At 43.7% G+C, this 18,574-nt stretch overlaps 1 pseudogene; it reads left to right on the top strand.

Moving 5' to 3' along the window:
- The first annotated feature begins 7,971 nt into the window (after nucleotides 1-7,971).
- LOC136302437 (uncharacterized) lies at nucleotides 7,972-18,024 on the top strand (annotated as a pseudogene).
- The last annotated feature ends 550 nt before the right edge of the window (nucleotides 18,025-18,574 follow it).

Here is an 18,574-nt window from a genome sequence, read left to right as displayed (position 1 = left end):
TACTAAAAGCAATCTTACCCTTAATATATTACAGCTGGGTTAATTATTTAAGAGTGGGAACAGCCTTGCCCTCCCAGCTATGGGTGTGATAAAAATGAGTTAGCTGGGAGAGTGTCAGTTGGAGTAAGTTGTACTCTGCTGGCCATGCTGTGAGGAAGAAGGGACAGGAGGTCGTGCAAGGGACAGAAAGGGTAAGATGTCGAAGGTAACAGACAGGGTTAAGCAGCTGTGCTAGGGACAGCAGAGTCTCAGGTCAGTCTGGATGGAGCTGAGCACACTTTGTTCATCAGTATGTGAAAAAGAGCTGAGGCACTGAGTCTACAGACTAGCTGCTAGCATAGATGGACAGACCCTGAGAGCTGTGGGGAGCTGTCTGTGAGATTGCAACAGAGAAAAGGTATGAGAGACTTCTAGATAAAAAGGCCTGATGCTTGAGGCCTTCTAATGTTTTAAAGAAGCACTCTGAGTGCAGTGTCTGTGTCATGGGTTTTGTAAAGAACATGTTATTCTATTCCATCTGGGTGGAGCAGAATTGCTTATCTTTGCCCAAATGGGTCAGTGTTGCTTATCAGATGGTGGAGTGTTACTTATCTCTCATCATTGTTTCACTACTCCCATGGGGATATCTTCTGCTAATGGACCATTAAGAGCTCACCAATGACATGACACATTACAGTGCACTATTGTAAGCTGCTCCACACAGGGAGGGGGAGCCAAACCATCTTAACCTAGATAAAAAGGAGCCACAGTGCCACTAGGTATCCAGCTTTCCACCGGATCCCTGGAGGAAGACCGGACACATCTCACCATTACTGGACCCTTTTTCTTCAGCGGGACCATCTCTACTCCAACAGAACCACATCTGCCACCCCAGGAGGGCGTACTTTGGACTGCTTCCAACACCCTGACCAACAAGGTGTCAGGCTGTATTTCTGACTCTGTCAGGGTTTTCTAGGATTTCTTGTTTGTTTGTTTGCTTGCTTATTCTTCTGTACTACAACATCTGTATTTTAATATCCCTAGTAAAGAACTGCTATACCTATTCCCAAAATCTTTGCCTGACAGCCTTTTAATTGCAAATTTATGATAATTTGGAAAAGGGGGGAGGGGCTTACATTTTAAGGGAGACTCCAACCCTCCCTGGCAGATACCTGTCTATCTAAACCAAGACAGTCTGTCTCAACGTCCACACCGGACAGAGGCAAAGCCCAACAATGGCATTCAACTTTGCCGCTTTTCAGCGCATATACTGCATTTTTGTCGGTTGTGACCACAGGGTGACCTCATGGAAGCCAGGGGCAACAGGGACTGTGCCATGGGTCCTGGAAGCAAGGGGCCATTGTGACACAGCAGGGCCTCTTGGAACCCAGGAGAACACTGTGGGGCAATGGAATCCAAAGGAATCAAGTGTCAGTTGCGAGAAAAGCAGGGCCTCATAGAACCCAAGGGACCATTTGGCTTCATGGATTCTCTTGGAACAAACTGCCACTTGTAAGATAGCAAAACATTATGGAACCCAGGTGCCACTGGGACACTGCCATTGCTCATGGAAGCAAGTGTCCGTTATGACACAGCGATGCCTAAGGGAAAACTGGTGACCATTGTGACACAAAGGAATCTCAAGACACCAAGGCTCTATTGTGACACAGAGGGCCATCATGGAACCAAGGAGACCATTGTGAGGCAATGGAATCTCATGGAACAAAGAGTAAATTATCAACACAGCAGGGCCTCATGGAACCCAGGTACCAATGGGACATCTCTAAAGCTCGTGCAAGCAAGTGTCAATTGTGACACAGCTGTGCCTAATGGAACACAGCAGAACATTGTTACAAAATGGACTCTCATGGAAGCAAGTGTCAATTCTTTTACAGCGGGCCCTCATGGAACCCAGGAGCTCACTGTGATGCAATGGAATCTTGAGGAAAAAAGCTTCAGTTTTAACTACGCAGGGTTTCATGGAACATAGCCAGGCCACATGGATAAAGTATGTTGAATTCAGTGTCCATTGTGACAGAGAGCAGCCTCATGGAACTCAGCATACCATTGTGACACAATGGAATCTCATGGATCCAAAGCTCTACTTTGACCAAGATGGGCCTCATGTGACACTGTACCACTGGAACATTTCCACACTTAGTAGATACAAGGCTCCATTATTGCACAGCAAGGCTTCATGGCATCTGGTAGGCCACTGTGTCGCAATGGAATCTGATGGAACCAAGTGTCCATTGTAACACAGCAGGGCCTCATGGCACCAAGGAAACCACTGTGATGCAATGGAATCTTGGGGAAAAAAGTTTCAATTCTGAACCACTCAGGGTCTCATGGAACACAGCCAGGCCACTTGGATAGAGTCAGGGCATGTGGAACTCAGTGCACATTGTGATGAAGCGTAGACTCATGAAACTCAGCAGACCATTGTGATGCAGTGGACTCTCATGTATTCAAAGTTCTACTTTGAGCAAGTAGAGCCTCTTGGCACACAGGTGTCACTGGGGCATTAGCAGGTCTAGTAGAAACAAAGCTCCATTACTGCACAGCAAGACCTCATGGCACCTGGGAAACCAGTCTTTAGCAATGGAAATGGTTGGAATCGAGTGTTCATTGGGACACAGCAGGGCCTTATGGCACCCAGGAGACCACTGTGATGCAATGGAATCTTGGGGAACCCAGAGTCACCTGTAAACATAGCATTGCCTCATGGAACACAGATGCCACTTGGATATTGCTAGGGAAGGTGGAACTCAGTGTCCACTGTGACATAGCACAGGCTAATGAACAACAGGAGAGCACAGTGACACCATGGAATCTTGGAGAGCCAAGGGTCCATAGTAAACACCACCGGGCCTTATGGAACTGAAGCAAGGGGGTTAAAAGTTATGGGATGATTAATTAGGGATAGCAGTCTGGACAATGTATCTCGCTTAACATTTACTGTGCTTGCAAAGGCAGGCAAGGCCATTGCTTGCAGAAGCAGGATGAAAAGAATGCAATGCTAGCAGATAAGAAAGAAACTGCCTGCACAAGGCTGTGATAAGGAAGACTGTTTGGACCAAGACTGGCCTTGCGGCTTGAACTGCGACCAAGAAGCCAGTGAGCATGCGCAAGAGGACGAGGTGAAAAGTTCAAATCCAAGGAAGACTTGTCCTACTTCATCATGAAGACCACCGTACGACCAGCTGAGGGCACTGCACAAGTGCAGAAAGACTGATAAGCTCATTTTAATATGAAGCGAGGCTAGGTGGGGCTAGGTACTCAATATGTATGGATGTATTGTGCAACTTAATGCATATGTAACGTTTTAAAGGATAAATAGAGAGAGGTGAGGCCTTAGAGTTGCGCATGTTTTAGGAGGAAAGATCCCCCTTGTGCCGAAGCACTGAATAAACATACCTACTTTACAACTCTGACAAGTTGTGGAGTCATTTCCACAAATCATTTGGCGACTGTAGCAGGACGGGCTCTGATCATCTGCAGGGCTGATCTTCCTGAGGCGCGCCCCCGGGATCTTCCCAGGAGGAACTCTGCTCCTTGGCTCACTTACTGCAGGGGTAGACAACAACCTGCTGGCACCAGGGACAAATGGTATGTTTTTGAATCTAAGTAGCAAGTTGTATGCTTGGCCAGGGCTGCTAATAAGCCGCAAGAGACGTCCCATGCATAGCACTGACCCTCTATAGGTAAAGTCTGGGCTTGCAAGCAACCAATGCCAGCGGGTTTCCATGCTGGCATAGAGATCCACTGGCTGATAGAGCAGCCGGGGGAAAGAGTGAAGGAATTCACTGTCGACTGAGTGACCGCTAGCACTTCTGGGGGTGAAGTGAGTGAATCCTTTTATTGCTGCTATTGTGGTTGTGTGAGTGCTGAGTCCAGACATTATGGTTGTGTGAGTGACTGAGACATGCCCCTGGTGTGAGATGGATTCAGGGCTGTGCCCGCATTTCCGTCCCTGGGTGGCTGAGTGGCAGGTGTGATCCGGATTCAGAGCTCTGCCCGTGCTTCCATCCCCGGCTGGCTAAGTGGGGGGTGTGAGCTGGATTTGGGGCTCTGCCTGCACTTCTGTCCCCGGGCAGCTGAGTGGGGGTATTGAAGTACAAAGGAAGTGGATGAGAGTGTGTTGTGTTTGAATGTGGTGATTGCTGCGTGTTTTAACTGTGGCTAGATGAGTGGAAGGAACTCCTCTCCCTCAGTGGTTTGGACTTGATTCTTGGGAGTTTGTGAATCCAACATATGACTGGATAGAAAGAGGAAACGAACAGGTTTATATAGAAGGGGTATATAAGACCTCTGCAGGAGAGCTGGTAGCCTTGGACTGGGAGCAATCTGCAGTAGACAATCTGAATATTTCAAGTGAAAGGAGTGGGATAGCTTGTTTTTATGGTAATTTTAGAGCTTTTGGCTTGAGAGTGTGGCATCTCGCGTGGGTGTTGATACAGTGTAAGGTTTTTGCAGGGTGTTGGTATTACTCTTCTGCTAGGCAACAGAGTGTGTGAAGCTGGTGTGAGCAGGAACAACCAATCAGGAGCTTTAGCCAAATAGACTTTGAGCCTGAGATTTTAAGGCTTCTATGTGGAAAATCACATTTGGTTCTTGAAACTTGGGGTGTATGAGAGGAAGACTGGGAGAAGACTGTGATAGCCTGTTGTCCTAGAGTGACTTTATGATACTTGTATCCCCAATCGTCTGTTCTGTTTGTGTTGGGTATTGTGTTCTGTACCTTTAAGACTGGTTCTGAGAGTGAAAGGGGGGAAAGAAGATGAGCACAGTTTGTTTTCAGAAACTGTACTCACTCCTCCACATTCCGGCTCCTGGACTGTGTTCGTCTGAAGCACGGACTGATAGTGGGACAGAGATCTCCTGGGCTTTTAGTTACTTTTTAGCTAGCTGAGGCAGAGAAGTTCCCTGGACTGTTTTTTTTCCTTTTTCTTGGAACTGTTTAAACCTGCTCTGGACTAAAAACCCAGAAGAGCTCCGGGGAGCTCACACCTGTGGCCCACCGGGGCCTGGACATTGGCATTTTTCAGTGCCAGAGGGACTGATAAGAGACTGAGAGAGCTGAGCAACACCCACGGCAGGCGGCAAGGACGTTTCTCAGTTTTGTCATCTCTCTTCAGAGCGGCAAGAGGTTTTATTGTTTCATATTATACATTTTTATGCCATTTTTTTATGCTTGTGGGGATTTTGTTTGTTAAATAAATAGGTTTTTTCTACTTTTCTCTAAGGAGATTTTTTCCTGGATCAGTTGGGGGTAGGGCCGTTTGGGTTTGCTTTTCCAGAGGACCCCCATTCAGAGGTTTCCCCCCAAATTTGCCCTAAACCAGGACACCTGTGAAAAAAGGTTTGGGTGGAAGTGAGACAAGGCAAGGAGAAGGAGATAATGGGAACTGGCCAGAGCAAGGAGATCTCTAAAGCTAGTCCTCTGGGTTGCATCCTAGCACACTGGAAGGACATTGTGGGTTCTGGGGGTCCGGAGAGCAAACGGAATCTTTTCAAGTATTGCAATCAGTGGTGGCCTCTATCGACTGGCAGATGGAGCGAGGTGGCCACCTACTGGAATGTTAAAATACAACACCTTATTACAGGTAATGCTTTTAAGGCAAGAAGGAAAATGGGACGAGGTTTCGTATGCGGATATGTTTTTCTTCCTTCGTAACCACCCTGAATGGCAGAGAGATTGTGGAATGAGAGCCCCTTCTGATCCCCTAATGCTAGCCCTTGAAAAGGACCACAAAGCTAATAAAGAGAAGCTTAAGCGGTGCTACTCAGCTTGTAGCATTGGTCAAAGGTGTACCAAAAAAGATAAGGTATACCAGACGGTAACACGGGAACAAAATCTAGCTGACTCGCTTAGGCCTCCTCCTGGGAGACAGGAGGAGGATGAAGACTCGAAAGAGACATCAGCTCCAGCCCACTCCCCTCCTAGTAGTCTGATTTCTTCTTGAACTAGAAAGCAGGTGTTGCAAGCATCCCTACAGGAGGCAGTGGGGCCAGAGGGAGAAAGAATGTTAGTTAAGGTACCTTTTTCCACAACTGACCTGGAAGCATGGGAAAAGGTTGCTAAAAATTACCAGAGTGACCCAATAACCACTGCCAAACATTTAAGATATATAATAAAACAACATAACCAAGATTGGAGTGATATGCAATTATTATTAAATGCGCTTACCAAAATGGAAAAACAATTGATTTTAAAAACAGCAGGGGATTTGGCAGATGATTACAAAACTCAGCAGTTAGATGTAAAGGAATATTTCCCACTTCAAAATCCAAAGTGGAACCCAAATATAACAGCAGTAAGGGAAAAGCTGGAAAGCTATCAGGAATGGAAAGCAAAAGGGGTGGAAAGAGCCATTCCCAAAACCATAAACTGGTCAGCCTTGTATGCAATCAAACAAGGTCCCTCTGAGTCTCCACCTGAATTCCTGGACCGTTTGAGATGCAATGTGTGCATCACTAGATCCTGGGTCTGAGGTAGGAATACAACAATTAGTTAATTTATTTCTGGGGCAGTCCACGGGAGACATTAGACGCAAACTTCAGAAGCTTCGGGGAATGGGCGGGAGGAACCTAGAAGCCCTATTAGATGAGGCATGGAGAGTATTTAGCAATCAAGAAGAGGGATACAAACAAAGAATGAGAAAACTGGTAGTGGTTGTGAGTGAAGAAGAGAAAGGTAGATGCAGGCAGGGACCACCTAGACAAGGTCCATCCCGGTTGGGTATAGATCAGTGTGTAATTTGTAAGAAGGTTGGTCACTGGAAAAATCAGTGCCCAGAATGAAGGCAAAATGGAAATGACTGACAGGAAAGACAGAACCGAGGAAGAGAGGTGATCGTAAAGGTGAAAGAAGACTGAGGAGGACCAGAAGATTCCACCCCAGCGGATCCACTGGTTACAAAAATGAAGCTGGGGAAAGAAGGGAAAGAGCTGAAATTTTGAGTTGAAACGGGAGCGATGTATTCTGTTTTAAACAAATCTTTACTGCCTGTGGAAAAGGATTATGCTATGGTCCAAGGGGCAGCTGGCCAGTCTGAAAGGCGTATTTTTGCAAACCATTGGAATACAAGCTTGGGAAGCAGTGGGGCATTCATAGGTTTCTATATATGCCCAAGTCTCCGAAGGCACTTTTGGGTAGAGATCTATTAGAACAATTACAAGCAACCATTACCTTTAAAAATGGGGAAATTACTCTGGAGGTAAACTATCAACAATACAGGGAAGTGTTGAGTTTAATGTTAACAGCTATTGAAATTAAAGAAGAAATTAATGAAGAAATAATTAACCAGGTTTTTCCTGGAGTGTGAGCTTCCAGCGTACTGGGGAGGGCAAAAAACACACCTCCTATACAAATTAAACTTAAGGAAGGAAAGCAACCAGTTAGAATTAAACAGTAACCCTTGAAAAAGAAAGATAGGGAAGGAATTAGCCTAATAATTAAAAAGTTTTTGCAATTACGATTGTTAAAAGAGTGTCAATCTGACTTTAACTCTCCCATTTTGCCTGTTCGAAAACCTGATGGGTCATATCGAATAGTACAAAATCTACAAGCTGTCGACAAGATAACTGAGGATCTCTATCCTGTGGTAGCAAATCCATATACTTTGTTAATATGCCGAACACCAGAGCTAACTTGGTTTACCATTTTAGATTTGAAAGATGCCTTCTTTTGCCTCCCTCTCCATGAAACCAGCCAGAAAATTTTTGCATTTGAATGGGAAAACCCTAAAAACCCAGCTCACATGGACAGTTCTGCCTCAGAGGTTCAAGAACACACCCACCTTGTTCGGAGAACAACTTGCAAAAGACTTAGAATCCTGGGAAGCTCCACCAGAAGAAGGAAGGTTGTTGCAGTATGTAGACAACCTCCTCATAGACATCTGGACAAAAGAAATGTGTGTGGCGTGGATGGTAAGCCTTTTAAACTTTCTAGGACTCCAGGGGGACAAGGTATCGAAGAAAAAGGCCCAGATGGTAAAGCAGAAAGTGATCTACCTGGGTTATGAGGTCAGTGCTGGACAACAGACTCTAGGGCAAGATCATAAAGAAATGATATGTCAAACCTCAAAACCCCAGACAATGAAAGAACTGTGAACCTTTTTGGGAAGGACTGGATGGTGTAGATTATGGATATACAATTTTGGATTGCTTGTAAAACCTCTGTATGCATTTATTACATATGGAGACAGAGACCTCCAGTGGACAAAGGAGGCCACATAAGCCTATCACCAGCTGTAAGAGACGGTCCGAAGATCCCTCATCTGCCTCATGACCATCATCAAGGAGAGAGACTGAAACCTCTTAAAAGGACTCTAAAAACCCCAACACAGGAGTTCTGGCCTGGCTGAGGTGGGACGTTTGCCAAGTGTTGCCTGCAGGTGTGTTCAATGGAAAAACCTAGCATGCACTTCCATCGGAACATCAGAACCTGAGCAGAAACAATGGGCAACTCACGGTGACTTGAATGCGCCTGCTGACGACTGTACCTGTTCTGGTTAACACTGTGCTTGCTGACAGCTGACCTGTTCTGAGTTCTCAAAATGAACACACCGTAATGATTTCCCCACCTCTTGGCCAACTGCCTGTCGCTTCGGAGAGGACTATAAGGACCCCTGAGTTAACCAAAGACTTTGTGATCACCCCATGGAAGAAGACGGATCTATTGGCTGGACCACGAGGACTTCAGACCACAAGGATTTAGTCTCTCCGTTGGTAGCTATAACCCACCCCCTTTTTCTCTTTTCTCGCTATTCTTTGTTTCCCTTCAAATCCTTCTATCACATTTGATATTGGCACTAATAAATGTGCATTTGTTTGATGAGTACTGAAATCCCCTCTGTGTTGTTTTTTGCACTCTGAGATCAGTAAATGAACCATCACGACCCCCGCTTGCATTAGTGGATCGTGACATTAAATTGGCATCACGGACAGGATTCTGAGAGACGGAGGGGCTTGCAGGGTTGTGTGTAGTCTGTAATAGGGGAAGGACATTTCACTCCATCCTCACCTAGCCCGGCACCCTGAAAAGGGTGAGTGGTATCTAGAAAGCAAGGGGGAGGGTGACTTGAATTTCTCACAAACTGCACACACACAGGTGAAAAGCATCCCCATGCTCAATTGAGGGTCCTGTCTTCAGAATTTCACAGAAGATCTCATAGTGCAAAAAGGGAAACTGTTTTGTTTTGATGTGTGAATTTGGACTGCCTGGTGTAGCAAAGAGACAACCATAAGTAACTTAAGGAGTACCTCCCAGGCAGATTTGGTCTCTTCACCCACACAGGGAAGCGAAGGGTGACAGCAAGGGCTGTGTGTTTGGGCAACTAAGTATTACCTCCCTGTAGTGGTTTTGGTCCCTTCACAAAATGGCTGAAAACTAGTGCAAAAGATAAAACTGCATTTTATGCTCTGTTAGCAAAACACAGTGCTAGGCCCTCCTGTGGGGGAGAGCAGTGGGCACAGGATAATTGCTTTAATCTGGAGAGTGTGACTGATAGAATATGCTTTTTACAACATGAAACACAATTTAAATTTGACCGAGACGAAGCCATAGTTTGTTCTGTTTTAGGGGCGTGTCTTACGGCCACTATTGACAACCGCTTTAAGCGGTGTAGTGAAGAAAAAACAATTATAGATTCTCTTCAAAATTTAGTGGAAATTTTGCAAAAACAATTAGATGAAGAAAGAAATGAAAATCATATGCTACGGGCTTCCCTGAGAGATGAATATTTCAAAAATTGAAAGAATACTGACTCCTTGAAGGAGGGAGAGGAAAATGAAACTCTTCACATAAATGAAATATATCCCCACAAGGAATTAAAATTAGTAAATAATTTTGGGGAAAACTGCTGCCCTGACTTGAGACCATTGGTCAAAATAGAATACAATTACATTAATGATGAAGTTTTTGAACCACATTACAACTAAACAAATACCATATAGTGCTACCGAGTTGGCTATTAAAGAAAGAATATGGCCAGCTCCCACAGGAATCGGAGACAGAATATGTCTTCTGAGTGTCCCTCACTGGTGGAGATCAAATTAAACTAACTGAACAGGAAGCCAGTGGATACTGGGGACATGGAGTTTTCTTAACAACAGGAGACAAACATGACACATGGTCCCTGACACAGCGTGCAGCTTTCTGGGCTGGGGGAATTAATCCTTTGGAAAGGGAGACCCTTTAGCTATAGTTAGTACCCCCGACCAACTTTTAGAAAGCGTCCACAAAGCTGCCTGCCTGAAAATGATTCATGAAAAAAAGATTGGTTCCTGGTTTTGAATCTCTGATGCAATTACCTGTGAAGCCTGAAATGATGACCCCCTTAATTTGAGGGCTTCCAGAAACACTCAAACCTACAGCAATTAATTTACAGAAATTTGTAATGGCTTTGGGTCCTGTAGAGAGACAAAATAGATTCCTTGGTAACTCGACTGACCAAACCAGATCTACTGATCCTAGTTTAACTCCATACTCGACCCCCTCCCAGCCATCAGCTTCTCAATCTAATTCATCTGCTGGTAGCCGTAAAGTTTGGACATGGAGTGAAGTTGCAGCAGATTTGATTAATTATAGTAGACAATATGGACCTGTAAAAACCCTGGAAGAAAAATCAGAAAAAACAAAGAGTCTTTGGTTTATCAGAGCCCCTCACAGTGAAAAATCAGAAAAGGGGAAATAGAACTCTAACCGTCAACATTGGTGGTCATTGGGAGTTAAAAAAGGGGTCCCCAGAGAGGTGATGGATGGTTTTCTCCTTGATAAATTACAGAAAATAATAACTAATTGACACTACCGAAAACTGAACCTATCGGTTCAACCCAGTGCACCCCTCCTTTCTCAGAATCTGGGCAGTGAGCCAAAAAAAAACCCTTTCCAAGCCTCTCCCTCAGAATCTAGAATGTGAACCAAAGCAAACACAGAACCAGACAAGCTAGATTCTCCGGCCCTTATAAGTGAGCGAAGGAACAGAGCATGAATGTATTTGAGAATGCTCACTAAAAATAAATCAGGAGATATATTGATCACAGCTATCACTGGCCCCAAACAAGCACTCGTAACCTTTCTGGTTGACACTGGGGCACAAATCTCTGCACTAAAAGAAAAAGATGCCAAGAAGTGTGGAATTGTCCCAATAAAGAAACAATGTTGTGTTTTAAATGCCCTAGGAACTACAGAATGCATGAATTTGGCCCTAGTAAAGCTCCTTTTACCAGGAGATGAAAATTTACTCACTATTAACATGGTGATTGGAGACATTCCAACCAGTTTATTGGGGATGAATGTCCTTGTTGGGAGGCAGTGGATGGATTCGGAGGGACTTCTGTGGTCTTTTGGCATGCCATGTCCTAACATTAGACTGCTCCAAGTGGCACCCTCCCTACCATTCAGCAAAGTAATTAATGTTAAACAATATCCCCTCCCTTTGGGTGCCAAAGAGGGTATCAAACCAGTAATACAGGAGCTTCAAGAACAAAGAGTAATAATTAATACTCATTCTCCTTTCAATTCTCCAGTATGGCCAGTGCGAAAGCCTAATGGGAAGTGGAGGCTGACAATTGATTTTGGCAGGCTAAATGCTAATACAGACCCTCTTACAGCAGCTGTCCCAAACCTAGCTGAATTAATAACATTGATTCAAGAGAAGGCTCACTCAATTATGGCAACTATAGATGTTAAAGACATGTTTTTCATGATACCTTTACAACCAGGAGACATGGATTGTTTTGCTTTTACATGGGAGGGACAGCAATACACTTTTACGAGACTTCCCCAGGGGTACAAACACTCCCCCACCCTGGTTCATCATGCTTTAGCCCAGGAGTTAGAAAAAATACCTATAATGGAGAATGTAGCTGTTTATCAATACATTGATGATATCCTTGTGGGAGATGAAGTAGAAGTGGGAAATGCCCAACAGAAAATAATCTCCCATATAGAAAGTCTTGATCTGGAAATTCCCTCTGAGAAAATTCAAAAACCTGCACATGAAGTAAAATTTCTGGGTATCTGGTGGAAAGGAGGTATGACGTATCCCACCTGACACCCTAACCTCCTTAGATCAAATTAAAATGCCTGAGTCCAGGAAAGATCTACAGCATGCTTTAGGATTATTAGCGTTTTGGAGAAAACACATTCCAGATTTTTCCATAATTGCCAGACCTCTTTAGAACTTACTGAGAAAAGGGGTAAAATTGGAATGGACTGCTTTTCAAAAAGAAGCAATGCAATTACTGATTTTTGAAGCAACTGTCCACCAGGCCCTTGGCCCTATTCATCCTACAGATCCTTTCCAGGTGGAATGGGGATTTGCCACCTCAGGGTTGTCAGTACACATATGGCAACGGGGCCCTGAGGGTCCGACAAGGCCTGTTGGTTTTTACTCCCGTGGTTTCAGAGATGCTGAAAAGAGGTATACTACCTGGGAAAAAGGCTTGTTTGTGGTTAGCCTAGCTCTCATAGAAGTAGACAAGATAGCATGACAACAACCAATTGTCTTGAGAGGTCCTTTCAAAGTTGTCAGTCACTACTGGGACCCCCCCCACCTGATGGGGTGGCCCAGAGGGCCTCAGTAAGGAAGTGGTATGCTCAGATTGAACCTTATTGTAACATCTTTACTATAACTGAAGGAGCTGTAAAGAACCTGGCAATACAAGAAACAGAAAACTTGGATAGCAACCAAGACAAGCCTGCCTCGGTCATTAACGTAGCCCCTTCCTTTTCCCCCAAACAGACAGCAGATTCTTGGTTTACTGATGCCTCTGCCAAGCGGGAGGGAAAGGTGTGGAAATACAGAGCTGTAGCCCTACACACTTCCTCCGGTGAACGAATTATTACTGAGGGGGAAGGCAGCGCCCAAGTTGGTGAGCTGATAGCTGTTTGGAGTGTTTTCCAACGTGAAGCACAGAATACTTCTCTTGTCTGTATTTACACTGATTCCTATGCTGTGTTTAAGGGATGCACTGAATGGCTTCCTTTTTGGCAACAAAATGATTGGGAGGTTAATAGAATTCCTGTTTGGCAGAAGGAAAAGTGGCAAGAAATTTTAAATATTGCTAGCCAAGGGAACTTTGCTGTGGGGTGGGTATCTTCTCACCAAATAGATGGAAATCTAGCAGGAGAATGGAATAATAAAGCTGATGAATTAGCAGGAATAAGTCCTGTGAAAAAGGATCAAATTATAGAGGATTGGGGGCACTTGTTAGAATGGTTGCATGTAAAAAGGCAACACACAGGTGCAAAAGATTTATACAGAGAGGCTCTTACTTGTGGCTGGCCTGTCACCAGAGAAATGTGTAAAATATGCATATCTGCCTGCGAACAATGCCACAGACGACTAGAAAGACACCCTCTGGAAGATGACTCTGCATTTAAGAAAGGGTAAAGGTTTATGGGACGCTTAGCAGGTAGATTATATTGGCCCTTTTAAGAAGTCAGGAGGTAAACACTTTGTGCTGGTAGGAGTAGAGATTGTATCTGGGTTGGTCCAGGCCAATGCTTTTAAAAGAGCAACAGGAGATAATAAAGTGCTGCAGGGATAGTTTGGAATTTTCCCAAAACTACAGGAAATTCAATCTGATAATGGGTCATACTTCACTGCTAAAGTTGTACAGGATTGGGCAAAAACTGAAGGGATTAAATGGGCTTCTCACACCCCTTACTACCCTCAAGCTAATGGGATTGTAGAAACGACAAATGGTCTTTTGAAATGACTTTTGAAACCACAGGTGGGAAATTGGGATATTAGATTGTGGGAAGCTGTGAAAGGTCTGAATGACAGATGGGGGGTAAATGGGTGTCCCAAAATCACTGCTTTTTGCCTGACAGCTCCAAATATAATTCCCTCACTAGAGGGACCAGATGATTTCAAGAATCCAGCACATTACCCTGGGCAACCTGTTTTAGTGGATCTCCCTACTGTAGGGGAAGTACCACTAGTGTTAAAAACCTCTCTGAATAAATATGCATGGGTAGCCTCTGATGCTCTAGGAAAAGAGCATCGGATAAATACTTGCTAGATAATTCCATCATTCTAATTTTTGTCTGCCTTTTTGGTGGCAGGATTTTGTTGTGTTTACTTTCACAGGAGAACCCCGAGGGATGTGAAGACCACATGAACCATGATAAAACTGGTGATACTTTTCTGCATCCTACCCCAACCCCATGCACAACCAGATGGCTGGGAAATAGATGAGCAGTCATGGTCTGATGCTACCATCAAGCACACTGGTGTTCTAGGATCATATCCCAAAGATTGTCGCCTGAGCCTAGCAACTTTAGCGTTCCATGACTTTAAGAAATTCAGCCCAAGGGAGTGGGGATGGGATAGGAACGAACAGATTGCAACCATAAATGGTACAATTGGTGAACCAGTTTTGGTAACATGCAGAAAAGTGGAAGGATCTTCTTATGAGAATACTTCCACCATTAAAATTGCTGGAAATTTTTTAGAACCTGATGGGAAAAACTATTTCTACTTCCCTGCAGCAGAACAATGTCCTACAACAAAGTGGGAATGTACCAATAAACCTCCCCTTGTTTGGTGTTGTCATCAGGACTATATTGGTAACATTTCCAGCCCCAAAACCAACAACGATGCAATTACAAAGGATTGTCAGAATGAATCAGCCATTTCTTGGTATAGTTTTCGTTTAGCCTGGCCAACTTATGTGACATGCCATTGGCTAAATAATGTGACAGATCCGTTAGGTTTTAAAGGCCTTATTTACAAAATTAAGATGAATGCTATAGCCAAAACTGCTACAGTCCATACCACTTCCCCTCCAACCCAATCACCAGTTATGCTTACCCTGAGGATTACCGAAATTGGACCATACATAATCAGGAAAACAGGTCAACAACAAATATTGTTCAATCCGGCATGGTCTCTTAAAAAGGTCAAATTGCTGATGCAAAATAATGTTTCAGAAATTCAGCCAGCTTGTTCACCTTTTTTGCAAACTTCCTTTGAAGGTTGGAAAACCTGGTTTCGAAAGAGAAGCTCTTTTAAAAGACGGACCCTAAGAGACACAACCAGTGCTGTGGGAACAGGATTGGGAATTCTAAACATTATTGATTCAGAAGTATTAATGAACAAATTGGCTGCCACAACTAGGGATTTGACCAAATTACAACCACCATTGCAGTCATCCTTATTGGCTTTGGGGACACATCAGTGGTTGCTATCAAACATATTACCAAATTGGGAAAAGATAAATGTGAATGACCACAAATTGATAATTGATACACTTGGTGTTACACAAAACAATGTTTCTTTGGCTCTCAGCTGTATCCAGGCACAATTGTGGATGCAGTTTCTGCCTCAATTATAAGAGAAGGAGAAGAAGGCATTTTTCCTACTGAAATTCGGAAAATAATTTGGGACAATGCAAATGATTTTGAAAGAGAATTCCAATCCTGGTGGAACTTAGTGAATTTTACTTACAACCACAGTACAAACACAGCCACAGCTTTTGTGTTAACCATTTGTAATGCCTCAGTGCACTCGATATTTCCCATCATTGCATTAGGACTGAATCATGATGGAGCTATTCTCAGTCCTTCCGAGCATAGGGAATGGGCCCATCAAATTGGTGAGAAATGACAAACTGTTAATTTGGAATCTTGTATTGTCCGAGAACAACAAGGGTTCATCTGTGAGAGTAATGCAATTATAGCTCAAGATATTTGTCTGGACACAGAACAAAATATCTGTCACTTTGAAATTAACCCTAACCAGACTTCTGAAACAGTGTTTATATATATAGGCAATGTGTGTGCATGCTTTAGAACTGCTTGTGATGTAGAAAATGTAGTGATGGATACTAAAAATCACTCAAATTATTGTGTTTGTAACTTCACCAAAATTACAGGATGTGATTTTTCTTACATAGCCCCAGTTACCTCTTATCACCTTTTACAATCTAATTATACAGTGATGCAGAAATTCTTGCCTACCTCTATTGGGATGAATCTTACTTTGGTAAAGCAATTGTTGCTTCATCAGGATTTAATTGAAATTTTGGAAAAGATCAAGAAGAACAGACAGAAAACCCTGGTAACTATTCATCACAATGTGAGAAAAATACATCATGTTATGGAAAGGGTAAGAAAAGATGCTGAACACAGGTGGTGGGATACTCTTTTTGGGTGGTCACCTACTGCCACAAGTGTCCTGAACAAATTATGTCATCCCATTGTAGTCCTTTTGATTTTAGTTTTGATTGATTTTGTCTTATCAGCAATCTTATTCATTTTGAATTGGAGAATGATGAAATGGTAAAAACAATTGATGTCTATAATGAATGCATACAATTTGATCAATGTCCGCTCCCCTGTGGACATCCCCAAGGCTATTGACACAAGGCGAAGTCATAATTATAAATCATAAATAGATTATAAAATTTGGATGTGTTTTTTGAAATAATTTTTGTACTGTTATAATCTAGTGAAAATTAGCTTTGATTTTTGTGATTTGTCTTGATTACTTGAAGAAAAATGGTTTTAATTAATATTGAGGAAAAATTGTTTTAAATTAATATTGATTGTATTTTGCTAATTATTATTTTGAGAAATTGTTCTAATCAATATAGATTGATTTTGTTTCTCTTCTACTTTCTTTCCCTATTTTTCCTTTTCCCCTCTCCCTCTCTGTCTCACACTCTACTGTCTCTCTTTTCTGGGATATGCTACCAATGTGGACGAGTCCTGAAGACTTCACAAGACTACGGAACCCTGCTGCTGGAGCTCTCTTGACGACAATCGTGAGTCATGGGGGGTGTAAGAGACGGTCTGAAGATCCCTCATCTGCCTCACGACCATCATCAAGGACAGAGACTGAAACCTCTTAAAAGGACTCTAAAACCCCAACACAGGAGTTCTGGCCTGGCTGAGGTGGGACGTTTGCCAAATGTTGCCTGCAGGTGTGTTCAATGGAAAAACCTAGCACTCACTTCCATCGGAACATCAGAACCTGAGCAGAAACAATGGGCATATCACAGTGAATTGACTGCACTTGCTGACGGCTGTACCTGTTCTGGTTAACACTGTACTTGCTGACGGCTGACCTGTTGTCAGTTCTCCCAAAACGAACACACCGTAAGGATTTCTGCACCTTTTGGCCAACTGCCTGTCGCTTTGGAAAGGACTATAAGGATCCCTGAGTAAACCAAAGACTTTGTGATCACCCCACAGACGAAGATGGATCTATTGGCCGGACCACGAGGACTTCAGACCACGAGGATTTAGTCTCTCCGTTGGTAGCTATAACCAAATCCCCTCTTTCTCTTTTCTCGCTATTCTTTGTTTCCCTTCAAATCCTTCTATCACATTTGATGTTGGCACTAATAAATGTGCATTTGTTTGATGAGTACTGAAATCCCCTCTGTGTTGTTTTTTGCACTCTGAGATCAGTAAACAAACCATCACAACCCCCACTTGCATTAGCAGATCGTAACACCAGCTAAAGAAAGCTCTCATGCCAGCTCCAGCTCTAGGACTTCCAGACGTGAAAAAAACACCTTTTTTTCTGTTTTCCCATGAGAAACAGGGGATGACCCTGGGAGTATTAGCACAAGACTTGGGCCCATATCAAAGGGCAGATGCTTAGTTTTCCAAGCAACTAGATGCAGCAACCAAGGGATGGCCAGGGTGCTTCAGTACCCTTGGAGCAGCTGTGTTAAATATTCGAGGCACGCAAATTCACCCTGGGCCAGAAAATGACTGTGCTAGTGTCTCACACAGTGTCCACAGTGCTGGAAGTGAAAGGTGGGCACTGGCTTTCCCCACAAAGGTTCCTGAAGTACCAAGCCATCATGGTAGATCAAGAGGATGTAGAAATAGTGGTAACTAAAATTGGCAACACAGCTTCTTTTCTCAGCAGAAATCAAGGGGAGCCAGTATACCACGACTGCCTCGAGACTATTGAAGCAACCTACTCCAGCCATCCAGACCTGAAGGACACCCCTTTTGATGATGCCAAAACCTGGTTCACTGATGGAAGTAGCGACGTCATCAGTGGAAAATGACATGCTGGGTATGCAATTACCACCTCCAGAATGGTGATTGAATCTGGACCCTTGCCAGCAGGTACTTCTGCACAAAAGGCCGAGATAATTGCCTTAACTTGCACTTCAGAGAGAGCAGAAGGAAAGAAAATAAACATTTTTACAGACTCAAGGTATGCTTTTGGGGTTGTATATGCACATGGAGCCATCTGGAAGGAAAGGGGGCTGCTGAGCTCCCAGGGGAAGAACATCAAACATGCACAAGAGATAATGCGACTATTGGAAGCAGTTCGGATGCCTGAGAAGGTAGCAATTATGCACAGCATGGCACACCAGAAGGTGAGCTCAGAATTGGAGGAAGGAAATGAGCTGGCAGACAAAAAGGCAAAAGAAGTAGCAAAAGGTGAGATAACAGTAGAGGGAGCTTTGATTCCAGGTGGTCAGATCTGCCTTGAACGTAAACCAGTATATAATAAGATAGAAAACTAATTGAGGGCCAAGGGGGAACATAAAACCAAGAGGGATGGGCTGTCACGGCAGAACAGAAGCTGGTTATCCCCTCCCACCTACT

The sequence above is a fragment of the Chamaea fasciata genome, unplaced genomic scaffold, assembly GCF_029207755.1.
Source record: "Chamaea fasciata isolate MVZ Bird 193981 ecotype frontalis unplaced genomic scaffold, bChaFas1.0.hap1 SCAF_29, whole genome shotgun sequence".
Classification (NCBI taxonomy): Eukaryota; Metazoa; Chordata; class Aves; order Passeriformes; family Sylviidae; genus Chamaea; species Chamaea fasciata.
This window is presented reverse-complemented; position numbering and strand designations above follow the sequence as displayed.